Genomic DNA, 24,613 nt, shown 5'->3' on the forward strand with positions numbered 1-24,613 from the left:
AACAGCTTTCCAGGATAGCCCCTTCTGGCTGCCAGCTATCTGCAGACGTTCGCACTTTCGGAGCAGGGCTGGGATAGGAGCCTGGCAGGGACACCACCATTCCCAGCATGCGTTTGAAGTTTGAAGTGGCAAGAGAAGCAAGCAGCCCCATTCTCTTGTGCCTCTATGCGAACAGTGCCATGGGCAGATGAGGCTGAGCAACAGCTTTCCAGGCTAGCCCCTTCTGGCTGCCAGCTATCTGCAGACGTTCGCATTTCAAGAGCAGGGCTGCGAAAGGAGCCTGGCAGGTACACCATCTTTCCCAGGCTACGTTTGAAGTTTGAGGTGGCAAGACAAGCAAGGAGCCCCATTCTCTGCGCCTCTGTGCGAGCAGTGCCATTGGCAGATGAGGCTGAGCAACAGCTTTCCAGGCTAGCCCCTTCTGGCTGCCAGCTATCTGCAGATGTTCTCACTTTCGGAGCAGGGCTGTGATAGGAGCCTGGCTGGGACACCAACTTTCCCAGGCTACGTTTGAAGTTTGAGGTGGCAAGACAAGCAAGCAGCCCCATTCTCTGTGCCTCTGTGCAAGCACTGCCATGGGCAGATGAGGCTGAGCAACATCTTTCCAGGCTAGTCCCTTCTGCCTGCCAGCTATCTGCAGACGTTCGCACTTTCGGAGCAGGGCTGTGATAGGAGCCTGGCAGGGACACCACCATTCCCAGCATGCGTTTGAAGTTTCAAGTGGCAAGATAAGCAAGCAGCCCCATTCTCTGTGCCTCTATGCGAACAGTGCCATGGGCAGATGAGGCTGAGCAACAGCTTTCCAGGCTAGCACCTTCTGGCTGCCAGCTATCTGCAGACGTTCGCATTTCAAGAGCAGGGCTGCGAAAGGAGCCTAGCAGGTACACCATCTTTCCCAGGCTACGTTTGAAGTTTGAGGTGGCAAGACAAGCAAGGAGCCCCATTCTCTGTGCCTCTGTGCGAGCAGTGCCATGGGCAGATGAGGCTGAGCAACAGCTTTCCAGGCTAGCCCCTTCTGGCTGCCAGCTATCTGCAGACGTTCGCACTTTCGGAGCAGGGCTGCGAAAGGAGCCTGGCTGGGACACCAACTTTCCCAGGCTACGTTTGAAGTTTGAGGTGGCAAGACAAACAAGCAGCCCCATTCTCTGTGCCTCTGTGCGAGCACTGCCTTGGGCAGATGAGGCTGAGCAACAGCTTTCCAGGCTAGCCCCTTCTGCCTGCCAGCTATCTGCAGATGTTCGCACTTTCGAAGCAGGGCTGTGATAGGAGCCTGGCAGGGACACCAACTTTCCCAGGCTACGTTTGAAGTTTGAGGTGGCAAGACAAGCAAGCAGCCCCATTCTCTGTGCCTCTGTGCGAGCACTGCCATGGGCAGATGAGGCTGAGCAACAGCTTTCCAGGCTAGCCCCTTCTGCCTGCCAGCTATCTGCAGACGTTCGCACTTTCGGAGCAGGGCTGTGATAGGAGCCTGGCAGGGACACCACCATTCCCAGCATGCTTTTGAAGTTTCAAGTGGCAAGATAAGCAAGCAGCCCCATTCTCTGTGCCTCTATGCGAACAGTGCCATGGGCAGATGAGGCTGAGCAACAGCTTTCCAGGCTAGCCCCTTCTGCCTGCCAGCTATCTGCAGACGTTCGCATTTCAAGAGCAGGGCTGCGAAAGGAGCCTAGCAGGTACACCATCTTTCCCACGCTACGTTTGAAGTTTGAGGTGGCAAGACAAGCAAGCAGCCCCATTCTCTGTGCCTCTGTGCGAGCACTGCCTTGGGCAGATGAGGCTGAGCAACAGCTTTCCAGGCTAGCACCTTCTGTCTGCCAGCTATCTGCAGACGTTCGCACTTTCGAAGCAGGGCTGCGAAAGGAGAATGGCTGGGACACCAACTTTCCCAGGCTACGTTTGAAGTTTGAGGTGGCAAGACAAGCAAGCAGCCCCATTCTCTGTGCCTCTGTGTGAGCAGTGCCATGGGCAGATGAGGCTGAGCAACAGCTTTCCAGGCTAGCCCCTTCTGCCTGCCAGCTATCTGCAGATGTTCGCACTTTCGGAGCAGGGCTGCGAAAGGAGCCTGGCTGGGACACCAACTTTCCCAGCATGCGTTTGAAGTTTCAAGTGGCAAGATAAGCAAGCAGCCCCATTCTCTGTGCTTCTATGCGAACAGTGCCATGGGCAGATGAGGCTGAGCAACAGCTTTCCAGGATAGCACCTTCTGCCTGCCAGCTATCTGCAGACGTTCGCACTTTCGGAGCAGGGCTGTGATAGGAGCCTGGCAGGGACACCACCATTCCCAGCATGCGTTTGAAGTTTCAAGTGGCAAGATAAGCAAGCAGCCCCATTCTCTGTGCCTCTATGCGAACAGTGCCATGGGCAGATGAGGCTGAGCAACAGCTTTCCAGGCTAGCACCTTCTGGCTGCCAGCTATCTGCAGACGTTCGCATTTCAAGAGCAGGGCTGCGAAAGGAGCCTAGCAGGTACACCATCTTTCCCAGGCTACGTTTGAAGTTTGAGGTGGCAAGACAAGCAAGGAGCCCCATTCTCTGTGCCTCTGTGCGAGCACTGCCATGGGCAGATGAGGCTGAGCAACAGCTTTCCAGGCTAGCCCCTTCTGCCTGCCAGCTATCTGCAGACGTTCGCACTTTCGGAGCAGGGCTGCGAAACGAGCCTGGCTGGGACACCAACTTTCCCAGGCTACGTTTGAAGTTTGAGGTGGCAAGACAAGCAAGCAGCCCCATTCTCTGTGCCTCTATGCGAGCACTGCCATGGGCAGATGAGGCTGAGCAACAGCTTTCCAGGCTAGCACCTTCTGCCTGCCAGCTATCTGCAGACGTTCGCACTTTCGGAGCAGGGCTGTGATAGGAGCCTGGCAGGGACACCACCCTTCCCAGCATGCGTTTGAAGTTTCAAGTGGCAAGATAAGCAAGCAGCCCCATTCTCTGTGCCTCTATGCGAACAGTGCCATGGGCAGATGAGGCTGAGCAAGTGCTTTCCAGGCTAGCACCTTCTGGCTGCCAGCTATCTGCAGACGTTCGCACTTTCGGAGCAGGGCTGCGAAAGGAGCCTGGCTGGGACACCAACTTTCCCAGGCTACGTTTGAAGTTTGAGGTGGCAAGACAAGCAAGCAGCCCCATTCTCTGTGCCTCTGTGCGAGCACTGCCATGGGCAGATGAGGCTGAGCAACATCTTTCCAGGCTAGCCCCTTCTGCCTGCCAGCTATCTGCAGACGTTCGCACTTTCGGAGCAGGGCTGTGATAGGAGCCTGGCAGGGACACCACCATTCCCAGCATGCGTTTGAAGTTTCAAGTGGCAAGATAAGCAAGCAGCCCCATTCTCTGTGCCTCTATGCGAACAGTGCCATGGGCAGATGAGGCTGAGCAACAGCTTTCCAGGCTAGCCCCTTCTGGCTGCCAGCTATCTGCAGACGTTCGCATTTCAAGAGCAGGGCTGCGAAAGGAGCCTGGCTGGGACACCATCTTTCCCAGGCTACGTTTGAAGTTTGAGGTGGCAAGACAAGCAAGCAGCCCCATTCTCTGTGCCTCTGTGCGAGCAGTGCCATGGGCAGATGAGGCTGAGCAACAGCTTTCCAGGCTAGCACCTTCTGGCTGCCAGCTATCTGCAGACGTTCGCACTTTCGGAGCAGGGCTGCGAAAGGAGCCTGGCTGGGACACCAACTTTCCCAGGCTACGTTTGAAGTTTGAGGTGGCAAGACAAGCAAGCAGCCCCATTCTCTGTGCCTCTGTGCGAGCACTGCCATGGGCAGATGAGGCTGAGCAACAGCTTTCCAGGATAGCCCCTTCTGCCTGCCAGCTATCTGCAGACGTTCGCACTTTCGGAGCAGGGCTGTGATAGGAGCCTGGCAGGGACACCACCATTCCCAGCATGCGTTTGAAGTTTCAAGTGGCAACATAAGCAAGCAGCCCCATTCTCTGTGCCTCTATGCGAACAGTGCCATGGGCAGATGAGGCTGAGCAACAGCTTTCAAGGCTAGCCCCTTCTGTCTGCCAGCTATCCGCAGACGTTCGCATTTCAAGAGCAGGGCTGCGAAAGGAGCCTAGCAGGTACACTAACTTTCCCAGGCTACATTTGAAATTTGAGGTGGCAAGACAAGCAAGCAGCCCCATTCTCTGTGCCTCTGTGCGAGCACTGCCGTGGGCAGATGAGGCTGAGCAACAGCTTTCTAGGCTAGCCCCTTCTGCCTGCCAGCTATCTGCAGACGTTCGCACTTTCGGAGCAGTTCTGCGAAAGGAGCCCGGCTGGGACACCAACTTTCCCAGGCTACGTTTGAAGTTTGAGGTGGCAAGACAAGCAAGCAGCCCCATTCTCTGTGCCTCTATGCGAACAGTGCCATGGGCAGATGAGGCTGAGCAACAGCTTTCCAGGCTAGCCTCTTCTTCCTGCCAGCTATCTGCAGACGTTCGCATTTCAAGAGCAGGTTGGCGAAAGGAGCCTAGCAGATACACCATCTTTCCCAGGCTACGTTTGAAGTTTGAGGTGGCAAGACAAGCAAGGAGCCCCACTCTCTGTGCCTCTGTGCGAGCAGTGCCATGGGCAGATGAGGCTGAGCAACAGCTTTCCAGGCTAGCCCCTTCTGCCTGCCAGCTATCTGCAGACGTTCGCATTTCAAGAGCAGGGCTGCGAAAGGAGCCTGGCTGGGACACCAACATTCCCAGGCTACGTTTGAAGTTTGAGGTGGCAAGACAAGCAAGCAGCCCCATTCTCTGTGCCTCTATGCGAACAGTGCCATGGGCAGATGAGCCTGAGCAACAGCTTTCCAGGCTAGCCTCTTCTGCCTGCCAGCTATCTGCAGACGTTTGCATTTCAAGAGCAGGGCTGCGAAAGGAGCCTGGCAGGTACACCATCTTTCCCAGGCTACGTTTGAAGTTTGAGGTGGCAAGACAAGCAAGGAGCCCCATTCTCTGTGCCTCTGTGCGAGCAGTGCCATGGGCAGATGAGGCTGAGCAACAGCTTTCCAGGCTAGCACCTTCTGGCTGCCAGCTATCGGCAGACGTTCGCACTGTCGGAGCAGGGCTGCGAAAGGAGCCTGGCTGGGACACCGACTTTCCCAGGCTACGTTTGATGTTTGAAGTGGCAAGACAAGCAAGCAGCCCCATTCTCTGTGCCTCTGTGCGAGCACTGCCATGGGCAGATGAGGCTGAGCAACAGCTTTCCAGGCTAGCCCCTTCTGCCTGCCAGCTATCTGCAGACGTTCGCATATCAAGAGCAGGGCTGCGAAAGGAGCCTAGCAGGTACACCATCTTTCCCAGGCTACGTTTGAAGTTTGAGGTGTCAAGACAAGCAAGGAGCCCCATTCTCTGTGCCTCTGTGCGAGCAGTGCCATGGGCAGATGAGGCTGAGCAACAGCTTTCCAGGCTACCACCTTCTGGCTGCCAGCTATCTGCAGACGTTCGCATTTCAAGAGCAGGGCTGCGAAAGGAGCCTGGCTGGGACACCAACTTTCCCAGGCTACGTTTGAAGTTTGAGGTGGCAAGACAAGCAAGCAGCCCCATTCTCTGTGCCTCTGTGCGAGCACTGCCATGGGCAGATGAGGCTGAGCAACAGCTTTCCAGGCTAGCCCCTTCTGCCTGCCAGCTATCTGCAGACGTTCGCACTTTCGGAGCAGGGCTGTGATAGGAGCCTGGCAGGGACACCACCATTCCCAGCATGCGTTTGAAGTTTCAAGTGGCAAGATAAGCAAGCAGCCCCATTCTCTGTGCCTCTATGCGAACAGTGCCATGGGCAGATGAGGCTGAGCAACAGCTTTCCAGGCTAGCCCCTTCTGGCTGCCAGCTATCTGCAGACGTTCGCATTTCAAGAGCAGGGCTGCGAAAGGAGCCTAGCAGGTACACCATCTTTCCCAGGCTACGTTTGAAGTTTGAGGTGGCAAGACAAGCAAGGAGCCCCATTCTCTGTGCCTCTGTGCGAGCAGTGCCATGGGCAGATGAGGCTGAGCAACAGCTTTCCAGGCTAGCACCTTCTGGCTCTCAGCTATCGGCAGACGTTCGCACTGTCGGAGCAGGGCTGCGAAAGAAGCCTGGCTGGGACACCAACTTTCCCAGGCTACGTTTGATGTTTGAAGTGGCAAGACAAGCAAGCAGCCCCATTCTCTGTGCCTCTGTGCGAGCACTGCCATGGGCAGATGAGGCTGAGCAACAGCTTTCCAGGCTAGCCCCTTCTGCCTGCCAGCTATCTGCAGACGTTCGCATTTCAAGAGCAGGGCTGCGAAAGGAGCCTAGCAGGTACACCATCTTTCCCACGCTACGTTTGAAGTTTGAGGTGGCAAGACAAGCAAAGAGCCCCATTCTCTGTGCCTCTGTGCGAGCAGTGCCATGGGCAGATGAGGCTGAGCAACAGCTTTCCAGACTAGCACCTTCTGGCTGCCAGCTATCTGCAGACGTTCGCACTTTCGGAGCAGGGCTGCGAAAGGAGCCTGGCTGGGACACCAACTTTCCCAGGCTACGTTTGAAGTTTGAGGTGGCAAGACAAGCAAGCAGCCCCATTCTCTGTGCCTCTGTGCGAGCACTGCCATGGGCAGATGAGGCTGAGCAACAGCTTTCCAGGCTAGCCCCTTCTGCCTGCCAGCTATCTGCAGACATTTGCACTTTCGGAGCAGGGCTGTGATAGGAGCCTGGCAGGGACACCACCATTCCCAGCATGCGTTTGAAGTTTCAAGTGGCAAGATAAGCAAGCAGCCCCATTCTCTGTGCCTCTATGCGAACAGTGCCATGGGCAGATGAGGCTGAGCAACAGCTTTCCAGGCAAGCCTCTTCTGCCTGCCAGCTATCTGCAGACGTTTGCATTTCAAGAGCAGGGCTGCGAAAGGAGCCTAGCAGGTACACCATCTTTCCCAGGCTACGTTTGAAGTTTGAGGTGGCAAGACAAGCAAGGAGCCCCATTCTCTGTGCCTCTGTGCGAGCAGTGCCATGGGCAGATGAGGCTGAGCAACAGCTTTCCAGGCTAGCACCTTCTGCCTGCCAGCTATCGGCAGACGTTCGCACTGTCGGAGCAGGGCTGCGAAAGGAGCCTGGCTGGGACACCAACTTTCCCAGGCTACGTTTGAAATTTCAAGTGGCAAGACAAGCAAGCAGCCCCATTCTCTGTGCCTCTGTGCGAGCACTGCCATGGGCAGATGAGGCTGAGCAACAGCTTTCCAGGCTAGCCCCTTCTGCCTGCCAGCTATCTGCAGACGTTCGCATTTCAAGAGCAGGGCTGCGAAAGGAGCCTAGCAGGTACACCATCTTTCCCAGGCTACGTTTGAAGTTTGAGGTGGCAAGACAAGCAAGGAGCCCCATTCTCTGTGCCTCTGTGCGAGCAGTGCCATGGGCAGATGAGGCTGAGCAACAGCTTTCCAGGCTAGCCCCTTCTGCCTGCCAGCTATCGGCAGACGTTCGCACTTTCGGAGCAGGGCTGCGAAAGGAGTCTGGCTGGGACACCAACTTTCCCAGGCTACGTTTGAAGTCTGAGGTGGCAAGACAAGCAAGCAGCCCCATTCTCTGTGCCTCTGTGCGAGCACTGCCATGGGCATGGGCAGATGAGGCTGAGCAACAGCTTTCCAGGCTAGCCCCTTCTGCCTGCCAGCTATCTGCAGACGTTCGCACTTTCGGAGCAGGGCTGTGATAGGAGCCTGGCAGGGACACCACCATTCCCAGCATGCGTTTGAAGTTTCAAGTGGCAAGATAAGCAAGCAGCCCCATTCTCTGTGCCTCTATGCGAACAGTGCCATGGGCAGATGAGGCTGAGCAACAGCTTTCCAGGCTAGCCCCTTCTGGCTGCCAGCTATCTGCAGACGTTCGCATTTCAAGAGCAGGGCTGCGAAAGGAGCCTAGCAGGTACACCATCTTTCCCAGGCTACGTTTGAAGTTTGAGGTGGCAAGACAAGCAAGGAGCCCCATTCTCTGTGCCTCTGTGCGAGCAGTGCCATGGGCAGATGAGGCTGAGCAACAGCTTTCCAGGCTAGCACCTTCTGGCTCTCAGCTATCGGCAGACGTTCGCACTGTCGGAGCAGGGCTGCGAAAGAAGCCTGGCTGGGACACCAACTTTCCCAGGCTACGTTTGATGTTTGAAGTGGCAAGACAAGCAAGCAGCCCCATTCTCTGTGCCTCTGTGCGAGCACTGCCATGGGCAGATGAGGCTGAGCAACAGCTTTCCAGGCTAGCCCCTTCTGCCTGCCAGCTATCTGCAGACGTTCGCATTTCAAGAGCAGGGCTGCGAAAGGAGCCTAGCAGGTACACCATCTTTCCCACGCTACGTTTGAAGTTTGAGGTGGCAAGACAAGCAAGGAGCCCCATTCTCTGTGCCTCTGTGCGAGCAGTGCCATGGGCAGATGAGGCTGAGCAACAGCTTTCCAGACTAGCACCTTCTGGCTGCCAGCTATCTGCAGACGTTCGCACTTTCGGAGCAGGGCTGCGAAAGGAGCCTGGCTGGGACACCAACTTTCCCAGGCTACGTTTGAAGTTTGAGGTGGCAAGACAAGCAAGCAGCCCCATTCTCTGTGCCTCTGTGCGAGCACTGCCATGGGCAGATGAGGCTGAGCAACAGCTTTCCAGGCTAGCCCCTTCTGCCTGCCAGCTATCTGCAGACATTTGCACTTTCGGAGCAGGGCTGTGATAGGAGCCTGGCAGGGACACCACCATTCCCAGCATGCGTTTGAAGTTTCAAGTGGCAAGATAAGCAAGCAGCCCCATTCTCTGTGCCTCTATGCGAACAGTGCCATGGGCAGATGAGGCTGAGCAACAGCTTTCCAGGCAAGCCTCTTCTGCCTGCCAGCTATCTGCAGACGTTTGCATTTCAAGAGCAGGGCTGCGAAAGGAGCCTAGCAGGTACACCATCTTTCCCAGGCTACGTTTGAAGTTTGAGGTGGCAAGACAAGCAAGGAGCCCCATTCTCTGTGCCTCTGTGCGAGCAGTGCCATGGGCAGATGAGGCTGAGCAACAGCTTTCCAGGCTAGCACCTTCTGCCTGCCAGCTATCGGCAGACGTTCGCACTGTCGGAGCAGGGCTGCGAAAGGAGCCTGGCTGGGACACCAACTTTCCCAGGCTACGTTTGAAATTTCAAGTGGCAAGACAAGCAAGCAGCCCCATTCTCTCTGCCTCTATGCGAGCACTGCCATGGGCAGATGAGGCTGAGCAACAGCTTTCCAGGCTAGCCCCTTCTGCCTGCCAGCTATCTGCAGACGTTCGCATTTCAAGAGCAGGGCTGCGAAAGGAGCCTAGCAGGTACACCATCTTTCCCAGGCTACGTTTGAAGTTTGAGGTGGCAAGACAAGCAAGGAGCCCCATTCTCTGTGCCTCTGTGCGAGCAGTGCCATGGGCAGATGAGGCTGAGCAACAGCTTTCCAGGCTAGCCCCTTCTGCCTGCCAGCTATCGGCAGACGTTCGCACTTTCGGAGCAGGGCTGCGAAAGGAGTCTGGCTGGGACACCAACTTTCCCAGGCTACGTTTGAAGTCTGAGGTGGCAAGACAAGCAAGCAGCCCCATTCTCTGTGCCTCTGTGCGAGCACTGCCATGGGCAGATGAGGCTGAGCAACAGCTTTCCAGGCTAGCCCCTTCTGCCTGCCAGCTATCTGCAGACGTTCGCACTTTCGGAGCAGGGCTGTGATAGGAGCCTGGCAGGGACACCACCATTCCCAGCATGCGTTTGAAGTTTCAAGTGGCAAGATAAGCAAGCAGCCCCATTCTCTGTGCCTCTATGCGAACAGTGCCATGGGCAGATGAGGCTGAGCAACAGCTTTCCAGGCTAGCCCCTTCTGGCTGCCAGCTATCTGCAGACGTTCGCATTTCAAGAGCAGGGCTGCGAAAGGAGCCTAGCAGGTACACCATCTTTCCCAGGCTACGTTTGAAGTTTGAGGTGGCAAGACAAGCAAGCAGCCCCATTCTCTGTGCCTCTGTGCGAGCACTGCCATGGGCAGATGAGGCTGAGCAACAGCTTTCCAGGCTAGCACCTTCTGTCTGCCAGCTATCCGCAGACGTTCGCACTTTCGGAGCAGGGCTGCGAAAGGAGCCTGGCTGGGACACCAACTTTCCCAGGCTACGTTTGAAATTTCAAGTGGCAAGATAAGCAAGCAGCCACATTCTCTGTGCCTCTATGCGAACAGTGCCATGGGCAGATGAGGCTGAGCAACAGCTTTCCAGGCTAGCCCCTTCTGGCTGCCATCTATCTGCAGACGTTCGCATTTCAAGAGCAGGGCTGCGAAAGGAGCCTAGCAGGTACACCAACTTTCCCAGGCTACGTTTGAAGTTTGAGGTGGCAAGACAAGCAAGGAGCCCCATTCTCTGTGCCTCTGTGCGAGCGGTGCCATGGGCAGATGAGGCTGAGCAACAGCTTTCCAGGCTAGCACCTTCTGGCTGCCAGCTATCTGCAGACGTTCGCACTTTCGGAGCAGGGCTGTGATAGGAGCCTGGCAGGGACACCACCATTCCCAGCATGCGTTTGAAGTTTCAAGTGGCAAGATAAGCAAGCAGCCCCATTCTCTGTGCCTCTATGCGAACAGTGCCATGGGCAGATGAGGCTGAGCAACAGCTTTCCAGGCTAGCCCCTTCTGGCTGCCAGCTATCTGCAGACGTTCGCATTTCAAGAACAGGGCTGCGAAAGGAGCCTAGCAGGTACACCAACTTTCCCAGGCTACGTTTGAAGTTTGAGGTGGCAAGACAAGCAAGCAGCCCCATTCTCTGTGCCTCTGTGCGAGCACTGCCATGGGCAGATGAGGCTGAGCAACAGCTTTCCAGGCTAGCACCTTCTGGCTGCCAGCTATCTGCAGACGTTCGCACTTTCGGAGCAGGGCTGCGAAAGGAGCCTGGCAGGGACACCACCATTCCCAGCATGCGTTTGAAGTTTCAAGTGGCAAGATAAGCAAGCAGCCCCATTCTCTGTGCCTCTATGCGAACAGTGCCATGGGCAGATGAGGCTGAGCAACAGCTTTCCAGGCTAGCCTCTTCTGCCTGCCAGCTATCTGCAGACGTTCGCATTTCAAGAGCAGGGCTGCGAAAGGAGCCTAGCAGGTACACCATCTTTCCCAGGCTACGTTTGAAGTTTGAGGTGGCAAGACAAGCAAGGAGCCCCATTCTCTGTGCCTCTGTGCGAGCAGTGCCATGGGCAGATGAGGCTGAGCAACAGCTTTCCAGGCTAGCACCTTCTGGCTGCCAGCTATCGGCAGACGTTTGCACTTTCGGAGCAGGGCTGCGAAAGGAGCCTGGCAGGGACACAAACTTTCCCAGGCTACCTTTGAAGTTTGAGGTGGCAAGACGAGCAAGCAGCCCCATTCTCTGTGCCTCTGTGCGAGCACTGCCATGGGCAGATGAGGCTGAGCAACAGCTTTCTAGGCTAGCCTCTTCTGCCTGCCAGCTATCTGCAGACGTTCGCACTTTCGGAGCAGGGCTGTGATAGGAGCCTGGCAGGGACACCACCATTCCCAGCATGCGTTTGAAGTTTCAAGTGGCAAGATAAGCAAGCAGCCCCATTCTCTGTGCCTCTATGCGAACAGTGCCATGGGCAGATGAGGCTGAGCAACAGCTTTCCAGGCTAGCCCCTTCTGCCTGCCAGCTATCTGCAGACGTTCGCATTTCAAGACCAGGGCTGCGAAAGGAGCCTAGCAGGTACACCACCATTCCCAGCATGCGTTTGAAGTTTCAAGTGGCAAGACAAGCAAGGAGCCCCATTCTCTGTGCCTCTGTGCGAGCACTGCCATGGGCAGATGAGGCTGAGCAACAGCTTTCCAGGCTAGCACCTTCTGGCTGCCAGCTATCGGCAGACGTTTGCACTTTCGGAGCAGGCCTGCGAAAGGAGCCTGGCTGGGACACCAACATTCCCAGGCTACGTTTGAACTTTGAGGTGGCAAGACAAGCAAGCAGCCCCATTCTCTGTGCCTCTGTGCGAGCACTGCCATGGGCAGATGAGGCTGAGCAACAGCTTTCCAGGATAGCCCCTTCTGCCTGCCAGCTATCTGCAGACGTTCGCACTTTCGGAGCACGGCTGTGATAGGAGCCTGGCAGGGACACCACCATTCCCAGCATGCGTTTGAAGTTTCAAGTGGCAAGATAAGCAAGCAGCCCCATTCTCTGTGCCTCTATGCGAACAGTGCCATGGGCAGATGAGGCTGAGCAACAGCTTTCCAGGCTAGCCCCTTCTGCCTGCCAGCTATCTGCAGACGTTCGCATTTCAAGAGCAGGGCTGCGAAAGGAGCCTAGCAGGTACACCATCTTTCCCAGGCTACGTTTGAAGTTTGAGGTGGCAAGACAAGCAAGGAGCCCCATTCTCTGTGCCTCTGTGCGAGCAGTGCCATGGGCAGATGAGGCTGAGCAACAGCTTTCCAGGCTAGCACCTTCTGGCTGCCAGCTATCTGCAGACGTTCGCACTTTCGGAGCAGGGCTGCGAAAGGAGCCTGGCTGGGACACAAACTTTCCCAGGCTACCTTTGAAGTTTGAGGTGGCAAGACGAGCAAGCAGCCCCATTCTCTGTGCCTCTGTGCGAGCACTGCCGTGGGCAGATGAGGCTGAGCAACAGCTTTCTAGGCTAGCCCCTTCTGCCTGCCAGCTATCTGCAGACGTTCGCACTTTCGGAGCAGTTCTGCGAAAGGAGCCCGGCTGGGACACCAACTTTCCCAGGCTACGTTTGAAGTTTGAGGTGGCAAGACAAGCAAGCAGCCCCATTCTCTGTGCCTCTATGCGAACAGTGCCATGGGCAGATGAGGCTGAGCAACAGCTTTCCAGGCTAGCCTCTTCTTCCTGCCAGCTATCTGCAGACGTTCGCATTTCAAGAGCAGGTTGGCGAAAGGAGCCTAGCAGATACACCATCTTTCCCAGGCTACGTTTGAAGTTTGAGGTGGCAAGACAAGCAAGGAGCCCCACTCTCTGTGCCTCTGTGCGAGCAGTGCCATGGGCAGATGAGGCTGAGCAACAGCTTTCCAGGCTAGCCCCTTCTGCCTGCCAGCTATCTGCAGACGTTCGCATTTCAAGAGCAGGGCTGCGAAAGGAGCCTGGCTGGGACACCAACATTCCCAGGCTACGTTTGAAGTTTGAGGTGGCAAGACAAGCAAGCAGCCCCATTCTCTGTGCCTCTATGCGAACAGTGCCATGGGCAGATGAGCCTGAGCAACAGCTTTCCAGGCTAGCCTCTTCTGCCTGCCAGCTATCTGCAGACGTTTGCATTTCAAGAGCAGGGCTGCGAAAGGAGCCTGGCAGGTACACCATCTTTCCCAGGCTACGTTTGAAGTTTGAGGTGGCAAGACAAGCAAGGAGCCCCATTCTCTGTGCCTCTGTGCGAGCAGTGCCATGGGCAGATGAGGCTGAGCAACAGCTTTCCAGGCTAGCACCTTCTGGCTGCCAGCTATCGGCAGACGTTCGCACTGTCGGAGCAGGGCTGCGAAAGGAGCCTGGCTGGGACACCGACTTTCCCAGGCTACGTTTGATGTTTGAAGTGGCAAGACAAGCAAGCAGCCCCATTCTCTGTGCCTCTGTGCGAGCACTGCCATGGGCAGATGAGGCTGAGCAACAGCTTTCCAGGCTAGCCCCTTCTGCCTGCCAGCTATCTGCAGACGTTCGCATATCAAGAGCAGGGCTGCGAAAGGAGCCTAGCAGGTACACCATCTTTCCCAGGCTACGTTTGAAGTTTGAGGTGTCAAGACAAGCAAGGAGCCCCATTCTCTGTGCCTCTGTGCGAGCAGTGCCATGGGCAGATGAGGCTGAGCAACAGCTTTCCAGGCTACCACCTTCTGGCTGCCAGCTATCTGCAGACGTTCGCATTTCAAGAGCAGGGCTGCGAAAGGAGCCTGGCTGGGACACCAACTTTCCCAGGCTACGTTTGAAGTTTGAGGTGGCAAGACAAGCAAGCAGCCCCATTCTCTGTGCCTCTGTGCGAGCACTGCCATGGGCAGATGAGGCTGAGCAACAGCTTTCCAGGCTAGCCCCTTCTGCCTGCCAGCTATCTGCAGACGTTCGCACTTTCGGAGCAGGGCTGTGATAGGAGCCTGGCAGGGACACCACCATTCCCAGCATGCGTTTGAAGTTTCAAGTGGCAAGATAAGCAAGCAGCCCCATTCTCTGTGCCTCTATGCGAACAGTGCCATGGGCAGATGAGGCTGAGCAACAGCTTTCCAGGCTAGCCCCTTCTGGCTGCCAGCTATCTGCAGACGTTCGCATTTCAAGAGCAGGGCTGCGAAAGGAGCCTAGCAGGTACACCATCTTTCCCAGGCTACGTTTGAAGTTTGAGGTGGCAAGACAAGCAAGGAGCCCCATTCTCTGTGCCTCTGTGCGAGCAGTGCCATGGGCAGATGAGGCTGAGCAACAGCTTTCCAGGCTAGCACCTTCTGGCTCTCAGCTATCGGCAGACGTTCGCACTGTCGGAGCAGGGCTGCGAAAGAAGCCTGGCTGGGACACCAACTTTCCCAGGCTACGTTTGATGTTTGAAGTGGCAAGACAAGCAAGCAGCCCCATTCTCTGTGCCTCTGTGCGAGCACTGCCATGGGCAGATGAGGCTGAGCAACAGCTTTCCAGGCTAGCCCCTTCTGCCTGCCAGCTATCTGCAGACGTTCGCATTTCAAGAGCAGGGCTGCGAAAGGAGCCTAGCAGGTACACCATCTTTCCCACGCTACGTTTGAAGTTTGAGGTGGCAAGACAAGCAAAGAGCCCCATTCTCTGTGCCTCTGTGCGAGCAGTGCCATGGGCAGATGAGGCTGAGCAACAGCTTTCCAGACTAGCACCTTCTGGCTGCCAGCTATCTGCAGACGTTCGCACTTTCGGAGCAGGGCTGCGAAAGGAGCCTGGCTGGGACACCAACTTTCCCAGGCTACGTTTGAAGTTTGAGGTGGCAAGACAAGCAAGCAGCCCCATTCTCTGTGCCTCTGTGCGAGCACTGCCATGGGCAGATGAGGCTGAGCAACAGCTTTCCAGGCTAGCCCCTTCTGCCTGCCAGCTATCTGCAGACATTTGCACTTTCGGAGCAGGGCTGTGATAGGAGCCTGGCAGGGACACCACCATTCCCAGCATGCGTTTGAAGTTTCAAGTGGCAAGATAAGCAAGCAGCCCCATTCTCTGTGCCTCTATGCGAACAGTGCCATGGGCAGATGAGGCTGAGCAACAGCTTTCCAGGCAAGCCTCTTCTGCCTGCCAGCTATCTGCAGACGTTTGCATTTCAAGAGCAGGGCTGCGAAAGGAGCCTAGCAGGTACACCATCTTTCCCAGGCTACGTTTGAAGTTTGAGGTGGCAAGACAAGCAAGGAGCCCCATTCTCTGTGCCTCTGTGCGAGCAGTGCCATGGGCAGATGAGGCTGAGCAACAGCTTTCCAGGCTAGCACCTTCTGCCTGCCAGCTATCGGCAGACGTTCGCACTGTCGGAGCAGGGCTGCGAAAGGAGCCTGGCTGGGACACCAACTTTCCCAGGCTACGTTTGAAATTTCAAGTGGCAAGACAAGCAAGCAGCCCCATTCTCTGTGCCTCTGTGCGAGCACTGCCATGGGCAGATGAGGCTGAGCAACAGCTTTCCAGGCTAGCCCCTTCTGCCTGCCAGCTATCTGCAGACGTTCGCATTTCAAGAGCAGGGCTGCGAAAGGAGCCTAGCAGGTACACCATCTTTCCCAGGCTACGTTTGAAGTTTGAGGTGGCAAGACAAGCAAGGAGCCCCATTCTCTGTGCCTCTGTGCGAGCAGTGCCATGGGCAGATGAGGCTGAGCAACAGCTTTCCAGGCTAGCCCCTTCTGCCTGCCAGCTATCGGCAGACGTTCGCACTTTCGGAGCAGGGCTGCGAAAGGAGTCTGGCTGGGACACCAACTTTCCCAGGCTACGTTTGAAGTCTGAGGTGGCAAGACAAGCAAGCAGCCCCATTCTCTGTGCCTCTGTGCGAGCACTGCCATGGGCATGGGCAGATGAGGCTGAGCAACAGCTTTCCAGGCTAGCCCCTTCTGCCTGCCAGCTATCTGCAGACGTTCGCACTTTCGGAGCAGGGCTGTGATAGGAGCCTGGCAGGGACACCACCATTCCCAGCATGCGTTTGAAGTTTCAAGTGGCAAGATAAGCAAGCAGCCCCATTCTCTGTGCCTCTATGCGAACAGTGCCATGGGCAGATGAGGCTGAGCAACAGCTTTCCAGGCTAGCCCCTTCTGGCTGCCAGCTATCTGCAGACGTTCGCATTTCAAGAGCAGGGCTGCGAAAGGAGCCTAGCAGGTACACCATCTTTCCCAGGCTACGTTTGAAGTTTGAGGTGGCAAGACAAGCAAGGAGCCCCATTCTCTGTGCCTCTGTGCGAGCAGTGCCATGGGCAGATGAGGCTGAGCAACAGCTTTCCAGGCTAGCACCTTCTGGCTCTCAGCTATCGGCAGACGTTCGCACTGTCGGAGCAGGGCTGCGAAAGAAGCCTGGCTGGGACACCAACTTTCCCAGGCTACGTTTGATGTTTGAAGTGGCAAGACAAGCAAGCAGCCCCATTCTCTGTGCCTCTGTGCGAGCACTGCCATGGGCAGATGAGGCTGAGCAACAGCTTTCCAGGCTAGCCCCTTCTGCCTGCCAGCTATCTGCAGACGTTCGCATTTCAAGAGCAGGGCTGCGAAAGGAGCCTAGCAGGTACACCATCTTTCCCACGCTACGTTTGAAGTTTGAGGTGGCAAGACAAGCAAGGAGCCCCATTCTCTGTGCCTCTGTGCGAGCAGTGCCATGGGCAGATGAGGCTGAGCAACAGCTTTCCAGACTAGCACCTTCTGGCTGCCAGCTATCTGCAGACGTTCGCACTTTCGGAGCAGGGCTGCGAAAGGAGCCTGGCTGGGACACCAACTTTCCCAGGCTACGTTTGAAGTTTGAGGTGGCAAGACAAGCAAGCAGCCCCATTCTCTGTGCCTCTGTGCGAGCACTGCCATGGGCAGATGAGGCTGAGCAACAGCTTTCCAGGCTAGCCCCTTCTGCCTGCCAGCTATCTGCAGACATTTGCACTTTCGGAGCAGGGCTGTGATAGGAGCCTGGCAGGGACACCACCATTCCCAGCATGCGTTTGAAGTTTCAAGTGGCAAGATAAGCAAGCAGCCCCATTCTCTGTGCCTCTATGCGAACAGTGCCATGGGCAGATGAGGCTGAGCAACAGCTTTCCAGGCAAGCCTCTTCTGCCTGCCAGCTATCTGCAGACGTTTGCATTTCAAGAGCAGGGCTGCGAAAGGAGCCTAGCAGGTACACCATCTTTCCCAGGCTACGTTTGAAGTTTGAGGTGGCAAGACAAGCAAGGAGCCCCATTCTCTGTGCCTCTGTGCGAGCAGTGCCATGGGCAGATGAGGCTGAGCAACAGCTTTCCAGGCTAGCACCTTCTGCCTGCCAGCTATCGGCAGACGTTCGCACTGTCGGAGCAGGGCTGCGAAAGGAGCCTGGCTGGGACACCAACTTTCCCAGGCTACGTTTGAAATTTCAAGTGGCAAGACAAGCAAGCAGCCCCATTCTCTCTGCCTCTATGCGAGCACTGCCATGGGCAGATGAGGCTGAGCAACAGCTTTCCAGGCTAGCCCCTTCTGCCTGCCAGCTATCTGCAGACGTTCGCATTTCAAGAGCAGGGCTGCGAAAGGAGCCTAGCAGGTACACCATCTTTCCCAGGCTACGTTTGAAGTTTGAGGTGGCAAGACAAGCAAGGAGCCCCATTCTCTGTGCCTCTGTGCGAGCAGTGCCATGGGCAGATGAGGCTGAGCAACAGCTTTCCAGGCTAGCCCCTTCTGCCTGCCAGCTATCGGCAGACGTTCGCACTTTCGGAGCAGGGCTGCGAAAGGAGTCTGGCTGGGACACCAACTTTCCCAGGCTACGTTTGAAGTCTGAGGTGGCAAGACAAGCAAGCAGCCCCATTCTCTGTGCCTCTGTGCGAGCACTGCCATGGGCAGATGAGGCTGAGCAACAGCTTTCCAGGCTAGCCCCTTCTGCCTGCCAGCTATCTGCAGACGTTCGCACTTTCGGAGCAGGGCTGTGATAGGAGCCTGGCAGGGACACCACCATTCCCAGCATGCGTTTGAAGTTTCAAGTGGCAAGATAAGCAAGCAGCCCCATTCTCTGTGCCTCTATGCGAACAGTGCCATGGGCAGATGAGGCTGAGCAACAGCTTTCCAGGCTAGCCCCTTCTGGCTGCCAGCTATCTGCAGACGTTCGCATTTCAAGAGCAGGGCTGCGAAAGGAGCCTAGCAGGTACACCATCTTTCCCAGGCTACGTTTGAAGTTTGAGGTGGCAAGACAAGCAAGCAGCCCCATTCTCTGTGCCTCTGTGCGAGCACTGCCATGGGCAGATGAGGCTGAGCAACAGCTTTCCAGGCTAGCACCTTCTGTCTGCCAGCTATCCGCAGACGTTCGCACTTTCGGAGCAGGTCTGCGAAAGGAGCCTGGCTGGGACACCAACTTTCCCAGGCTACGTTTGAAATTTCAAGTGGCAAGATAAGCAAGCAGCCACATTCTCTGTGCCTCTATGCGAACAGTGCCATGGGCAGATGAGGCTGAGCAACAGCTTTCCAGGCTAGCCCCTTCTGGCTGCCATCTATCTGCAGACGTTCGCATTTCAAGAGCAGGGCTGCGAAAGGAGCCTAGCAGGTACACCAACTTTCCCAGGCTACGTTTGAAGTTTGAGGTGGCAAGACAAGCAAGGAGCCCCATTCTCTGTGCCTCTGTGCGAGCGGTGCCATGGGCAGATGAGGCTGAGCAACAGCTTTCCAGGCTAGCACCTTCTGGCTGCCAGCTATCTGCAGACGTTCGCACTTTCGGAGCAGGGCTGTGATAGGAGCCTGGCAGGGACACCACCATTCCCAGCATGCGTTTGAAGTTTCAAGTGGCAAGATAAGCAAGCAGCCCCATTCTCTGTGCCTCTATGCGAACAGTGCCATGGGCAGATGAGGCTGAGCAACAGCTTTCCAGGCTAGCCCCTTCTGGCTGCCAGCTATCTGCAGACGTTCGCATTTCAAGAACAGGGCTGCGAAAGGAGCCTAGCAGGTACACCAACTTTCCCAGGCTACGTTTGAAGTTTGAGGTGGCAAGACAAGCAAGCAGCCCCATTCTCTGTGCCTCTGTGCGAGCACTGCCATGGGCAGATGAGGCTGAGCAACAGCTTTCCAGGCTAGCACCTTCTGGCTGCCAGCTATCTGCAGACGTTCGCACTTTCGGAGCAGGGCTGCGAAAGGAGCCTGGCAGGGACACCACCATTCCCAGCATGCGTTTGAAGTTTCAAGTGGCAAGATAAGCAAGCAGCCCCATTCTCTGTGCCTCTATGCGAACAGTGCCATGGGCAGATGAGGCTGAGCAACAGCTTTCCAGGCTAGCCTCTTCTGCCTGCCAGCTATCTGCAGACGTTCGCATTTCAAGAGCAGGGCTGCGAAAGGAGCCTAGCAGGTACACCATCTTTCCCAGGCTACGTTTGAAGTTTGAGGTGGCAAGACAAGCAAGGAGCCCCATTCTCTGTGCCTCTGTGCGAGCAGTGCCATGGGCAGATGAGGCTGAGCAACAGCTTTCCAGGCTAGCACCTTCTGGCTGCCAGCTATCGGCAGACGTTTGCACTTTCGGAGCAGGGCTGCGAAAGGAGCCTGGCAGGGACACAAACTTTCCCAGGCTACCTTTGAAGTTTGAGGTGGCAAGACGAGCAAGCAGCCCCATTCTCTGTGCCTCTGTGCGAGCACTGCCATGGGCAGATGAGGCTGAGCAACAGCTTTCTAGGCTAGCCTCTTCTGCCTGCCAGCTATCTGCAGACGTTCGCACTTTCGGAGCAGGGCTGTGATAGGAGCCTGGCAGGGACACCACCATTCCCAGCATGCGTTTGAAGTTTCAAGTGGCAAGATAAGCAAGCAGCCCCATTCTCTGTGCCTCTATGCGAACAGTGCCATGGGCAGATGAGGCTGAGCAACAGCTTTCCAGGCTAGCCCCTTCTGCCTGCCAGCTATCTGCAGACGTTCGCATTTCAAGACCAGGGCTGCGAAAGGAGCCTAGCAGGTACACCACCATTCCCAGCATGCGTTTGAAGTTTCAAGTGGCAAGACAAGCAAGGAGCCCCATTCTCTGTGCCTCTGTGCGAGCACTGCCATGGGCAGATGAGGCTGAGCAACAGCTTTCCAGGCTAGCACCTTCTGGCTGCCAGCTATCGGCAGACGTTTGCACTTTCGGAGCAGGCCTGCGAAAGGAGCCTGGCTGGGACACCAACATTCCCAGGCTACGTTTGAACTTTGAGGTGGCAAGACAAGCAAGCAGCCCCATTCTCTGTGCCTCTGTGCGAGCACTGCCATGGGCAGATGAGGCTGAGCAACAGCTTTCCAGGATAGCCCCTTCTGCCTGCCAGCTATCTGCAGACGTTCGCACTTTCGGAGCACGGCTGTGATAGGAGCCTGGCAGGGACACCACCATTCCCAGCATGCGTTTGAAGTTTCAAGTGGCAAGATAAGCAAGCAGCCCCATTCTCTGTGCCTCTATGCGAACAGTGCCATGGGCAGATGAGGCTGAGCAACAGCTTTCCAGGCTAGCCCCTTCTGCCTGCCAGCTATCTGCAGACGTTCGCATTTCAAGAGCAGGGCTGCGAAAGGAGCCTAGCAGGTACACCATCTTTCCCAGGCTACGTTTGAAGTTTGAGGTGGCAAGACAAGCAAGGAGCCCCATTCTCTGTGCCTCTGTGCGAGCAGTGCCATGGGCAGATGAGGCTGAGCAACAGCTTTCCAGGCTAGCACCTTCTGGCTGCCAGCTATCTGCAGACGTTCGCACTTTCGGAGCAGGGCTGCGAAAGGAGCCTGGCTGGGACACAAACTTTCCCAGGCTACCTTTGAAGTTTGAGGTGGCAAGACGAGCAAGCAGCCCCATTCTCTGTGCCTCTGTGCGAGCACTGCCATGGGCAGATGAGGCTGAGCAACAGCTTTCTAGGCTAGCCTCTTCTGCCTGCCAGCTATCTGCAGACGTTCGCACTTTCGGAGCACGGCTGTGATAGGAGCCTGGCAGGGACACCACCATTCCCAGCATGCGTTTGAAGTTTCAAGTGGCAAGATAAGCAAGCAGCCCCATTCTCTGTGCCTCTATGCGAACAGTGCCATGGGCAGATGAGGCTGAGCAACAGCTTTCCAGGCTAGCCCCTTCTGGCTGCCAGCTATCTGCAGACGTTCGCATTTCAAGAGCAGGGCTGCGAAAGGAGCCTAGCAGGTACACCATCTTTCCCAGGCTACGTTTGAAGTTTGAGGTGGCAAGACAAGCAAGGAGCCCCATTCTCTGTGCCTCTGTGCGAGCAGTGCCATGGGCAGATGAGGCTGAGCAACAGCTTTCCAGGCTAGCACCTTCTGGCTGCCAGCTATCTGCAGAAGTTCGCACTTTCGGAGCAGGGCTGCGAAAGGAGCCTGGCTGGGACACCAACTTTCCCAGGCTACGTTTGAAATTTCAAGTGGCAAGATAAGCAAGCAGCCCCATTCTCTGTGCCTCTATGCGAACAGTGCCATGGGCAGATGAGGCTGAGCAACAGTTTTCCAGGCTAGCCCCTTCTGGCTGCCAGCTATCTGCAGACGTTCGCATTTCAAGACCAGGGCTGCGAAAGGAGCCTAGCAGGTACACCAACTTTCCCAGGCTACGTTTGAAGTTTGAGGTGGCAAGACAAGCAAGCAGCCCCATTCTCTGTGCCTCTGTGCGAGCACTGCCATGGGCAGATGAGGCTGAGCAACAGCTTTCCAGGCTAGCCCCTTCTGCCTGCCAGCTATCTGCAGACGTTCGCACTTTCGGAGCAGGGCTGCGAAAGGAGCCTGGCTGGGACACCAACTTTCCCAGGCTACGTTTGAAGTTTGAGGTGGCAAGATAAGCAAGCAGCCCCATTCTCTGTGCCTCTGTGCGAGCACTGCCATGGGCAGATGAGGCTGAGCAACAGCTTTCCAGGATAGCCCCTTCTGCCTGCCAGCTATCTGCAGACGTTCGCACTTTCGGAGCAGGGCTGTGATAGGAGCCTGGCAGGGACACCACCATTCCCAGCATGCGTTTGAATTTTCAAGTGGCAAGATAAGCAAGCAGCCCCATTCTCTGTGCCTCTATGCGAACAGTGCCATGGGCAGATGAGGCTGAGCAACAGCTTTCCAGGCTAGCCTCTTCTGCCTGCCAGCTATCTGCAGACGTTCGCATTTCAAGAGCAGGGCTGCGAAAGGAGCCTAGCAGGTACACCATCTTTCCCAGGCTACGTTTGAAGTTTGAGGTGGCAAGACAAGCAAGGAGCCTCATTCTCTGTGCCTCTGTGCGAGCAGTGCCATGGGCAGATGAGGCTGAGCAACAGCTTTCCAGGCTAGCACCTTCTGGCTGCCAGCTATCGGCAGACGTTCGCACTTTCGGAGCAGGGCTGCGAAAGGAGCCTGGCTGGGACACCAACATTCCCAGGCTACGTTTGAAGTTTGAGGTGGCAAGACAAGCAAGCAGCCCCATTCTCTGTGCCTCTGTGCGAGCACTGCCATGGGCAGATGAGGCTGAGCAACAGCTTTCCAGGATAGCCCCTTCTGGCTGCCAGCTATCTGCAGACGTTCGCACTTTCGGAGCAGGGCTGTGATAGGAGCCTGGCAGGGACACCACCATTCCCAGCATGCGTTTGAAGTTTCAAGTGGCAAGATAAGCAAGCAGCCCCATTCTCTGTGCCTCTATGCGAACAGTGCCATGGGCAGATGAGGCTGAGCAACAGCTTTCCAGGCTAGCCCCTTCTGGCTGCCAGCTATCTGCAGACGTTCGCATTTCAAGAGCAGGGCTGCGAAAGGAGCCTAGCAGGTACACCATCTTTCCCAGGCTACGTTTGAAGTTTGAGGTGGCAAGACAAGCAAGGAGCCCCATTCTCTGTGCCTCTGTGCGAGCAGTGCCATGGGCAGATGAGGCTGAGCAACAGCTTTCCAGGCTACCACCTTCTGGCTGCCAGCTATCGGCAGACGTTCGCACTGTCGGAGCAGGGCTGCGAAAGGAGCCTGGCTGGGACACCAACTTTCCCAGGCTACGTTTGATGTTTGAAGTGGCAAGACAAGCAAGCAGCCCCATTCTCTGTGCCTCTATGCGAACAGTGCCATGGGCAGATGATTCTGAGCAACAGCTTTCCAGGCTAGCCCCTTCTGCCTGCCAGCTATCTGCAGACGTTCGCACTTTCGGAGCAGGGCTGCGAAAGGAGCCTAGCAGGTACACCATCTTTCCCAGGCTACGTTTGAAGTTTGAGGTGGCAAGACAAGCAAGGAGCCCCATTCTCTGTGCCTCTGTGCGAGCAGTGCCATGGGCAGATGAGGCTGAGCAACAGCTTTCCAGGCTAGCACCTTCTGCCTGCCAGCTATCGGCAGACGTTCGCACTGTCGGAGTAGGGCTGCGAAAGGAGCCTGGCTGGGACACCAACTTTCCCAGGCTACGTTTGATGTTTGAAGTGGCAAGACAAGCAAGCAGCCCCATTCTCTGTGCCTCTGTGCGAGCACTGCCATGGGCAGATGAGGCTGAGCAACAGCTTTCCAGGCTAGCCCCTTCTGCCTGCCAGCTATCTGCAGACGTTCGCATTTCAAGAGCAGGGCTGCGAAAGGAGCCTAGCAGGTACACCATCTTTCCCAGGCTATGTTTGAAGTTTGAGGTGGCAAGACAAGCAAGGAGCCCCATTCTCTGTGCCTCTGTGCGAGCCGTGCCATGGGCAGATGAGGCTGAGCAACAGCTTTCCAGGCTAGCCCCTTCTGGCTGCCAGCTATCTGCAGACGTTCGCACTTTCGGAGCAGGGCTGCGAAAGGAGCCTGGCTGGGACACCAACTTTCCCAGGCTACGTTTGAAGTTTGAGGTGGCAAGACAAGCAAGCAGCCCCATTCTCTGTGCCTCTGTGCGAGCACTGCCATGGGCAGATGAGGCTGAGCAACAGCTTTCCAGGCTAGCCCCTTCTGCCTGCCAGCTATCTGCAGACGTTCGCACTTTTGTAGCAGGGCTGTGATAGGAGCCTGGCAGGGACACCACCATTCCCAGCATGCGTTTGAAGTTTCAAGTGGCAAGATAAGCAAGCAGCCCCATTCTCTGTGCCTCTATGCGAACAGTGCCATGGGCAGATGAGGCTGAGCAACAGCTTTCCAGGCTAGCCCCTTCTGGCTGCCAGCTATCTGCAGACGTTCGCATTTCAAGAGCAGGGCTGCGAAAGGAGCCTAGCAGGTACACCATCTTTCCCAGGCTACGTTTGAAGTTTGAGGTGGCAAGACAAGCAAGCAGCCCCATTCTCTGTGCCTCTGTGCGAGCACTGCCATGGGCAGATGAGGCTGAGCAACAGCTTTCCAGGCTAGCACCTTCTGCCTGCCAGCTATCGGCAGACGTTCGCACTGTCGGAGTAGGGCTGCGAAAGGAGCCTGGCTGGGACACCAACTTTCCCAGGCTACGTTTGATGTTTGAAGTGGCAAGACAAGCAAGCAGCCCCATTCTCTGTGCCTCTGTGCGAGCACTGCCATGGGCAGATGAGGCTGAGCAACAGCTTTCCAGGCTAGCCCCTTCTGCCTGCCAGCTATCTGCAGACGTTCGCATTTCAAGAGCAGGGCTGCGAAAGGAGCCTAGCAGGTACACCATCTTTCCCAGGCTACGTTTGAAGTTTGAGGTGGCAAGACAAGCAAGGAGCCCCATTCTCTGTGCCTCTGTGCGAGCCGTGCCATGGGCAGATGAGGCTGAGCAACAGCTTTCCAGGCTAGCCCCTTCTGGCTGCCAGCTATCTGCAGACG

Source organism: Opisthocomus hoazin, chromosome 25, assembly GCF_030867145.1.
Source record: "Opisthocomus hoazin isolate bOpiHoa1 chromosome 25, bOpiHoa1.hap1, whole genome shotgun sequence".
Taxonomy (NCBI): domain Eukaryota; kingdom Metazoa; phylum Chordata; class Aves; order Opisthocomiformes; family Opisthocomidae; genus Opisthocomus; species Opisthocomus hoazin.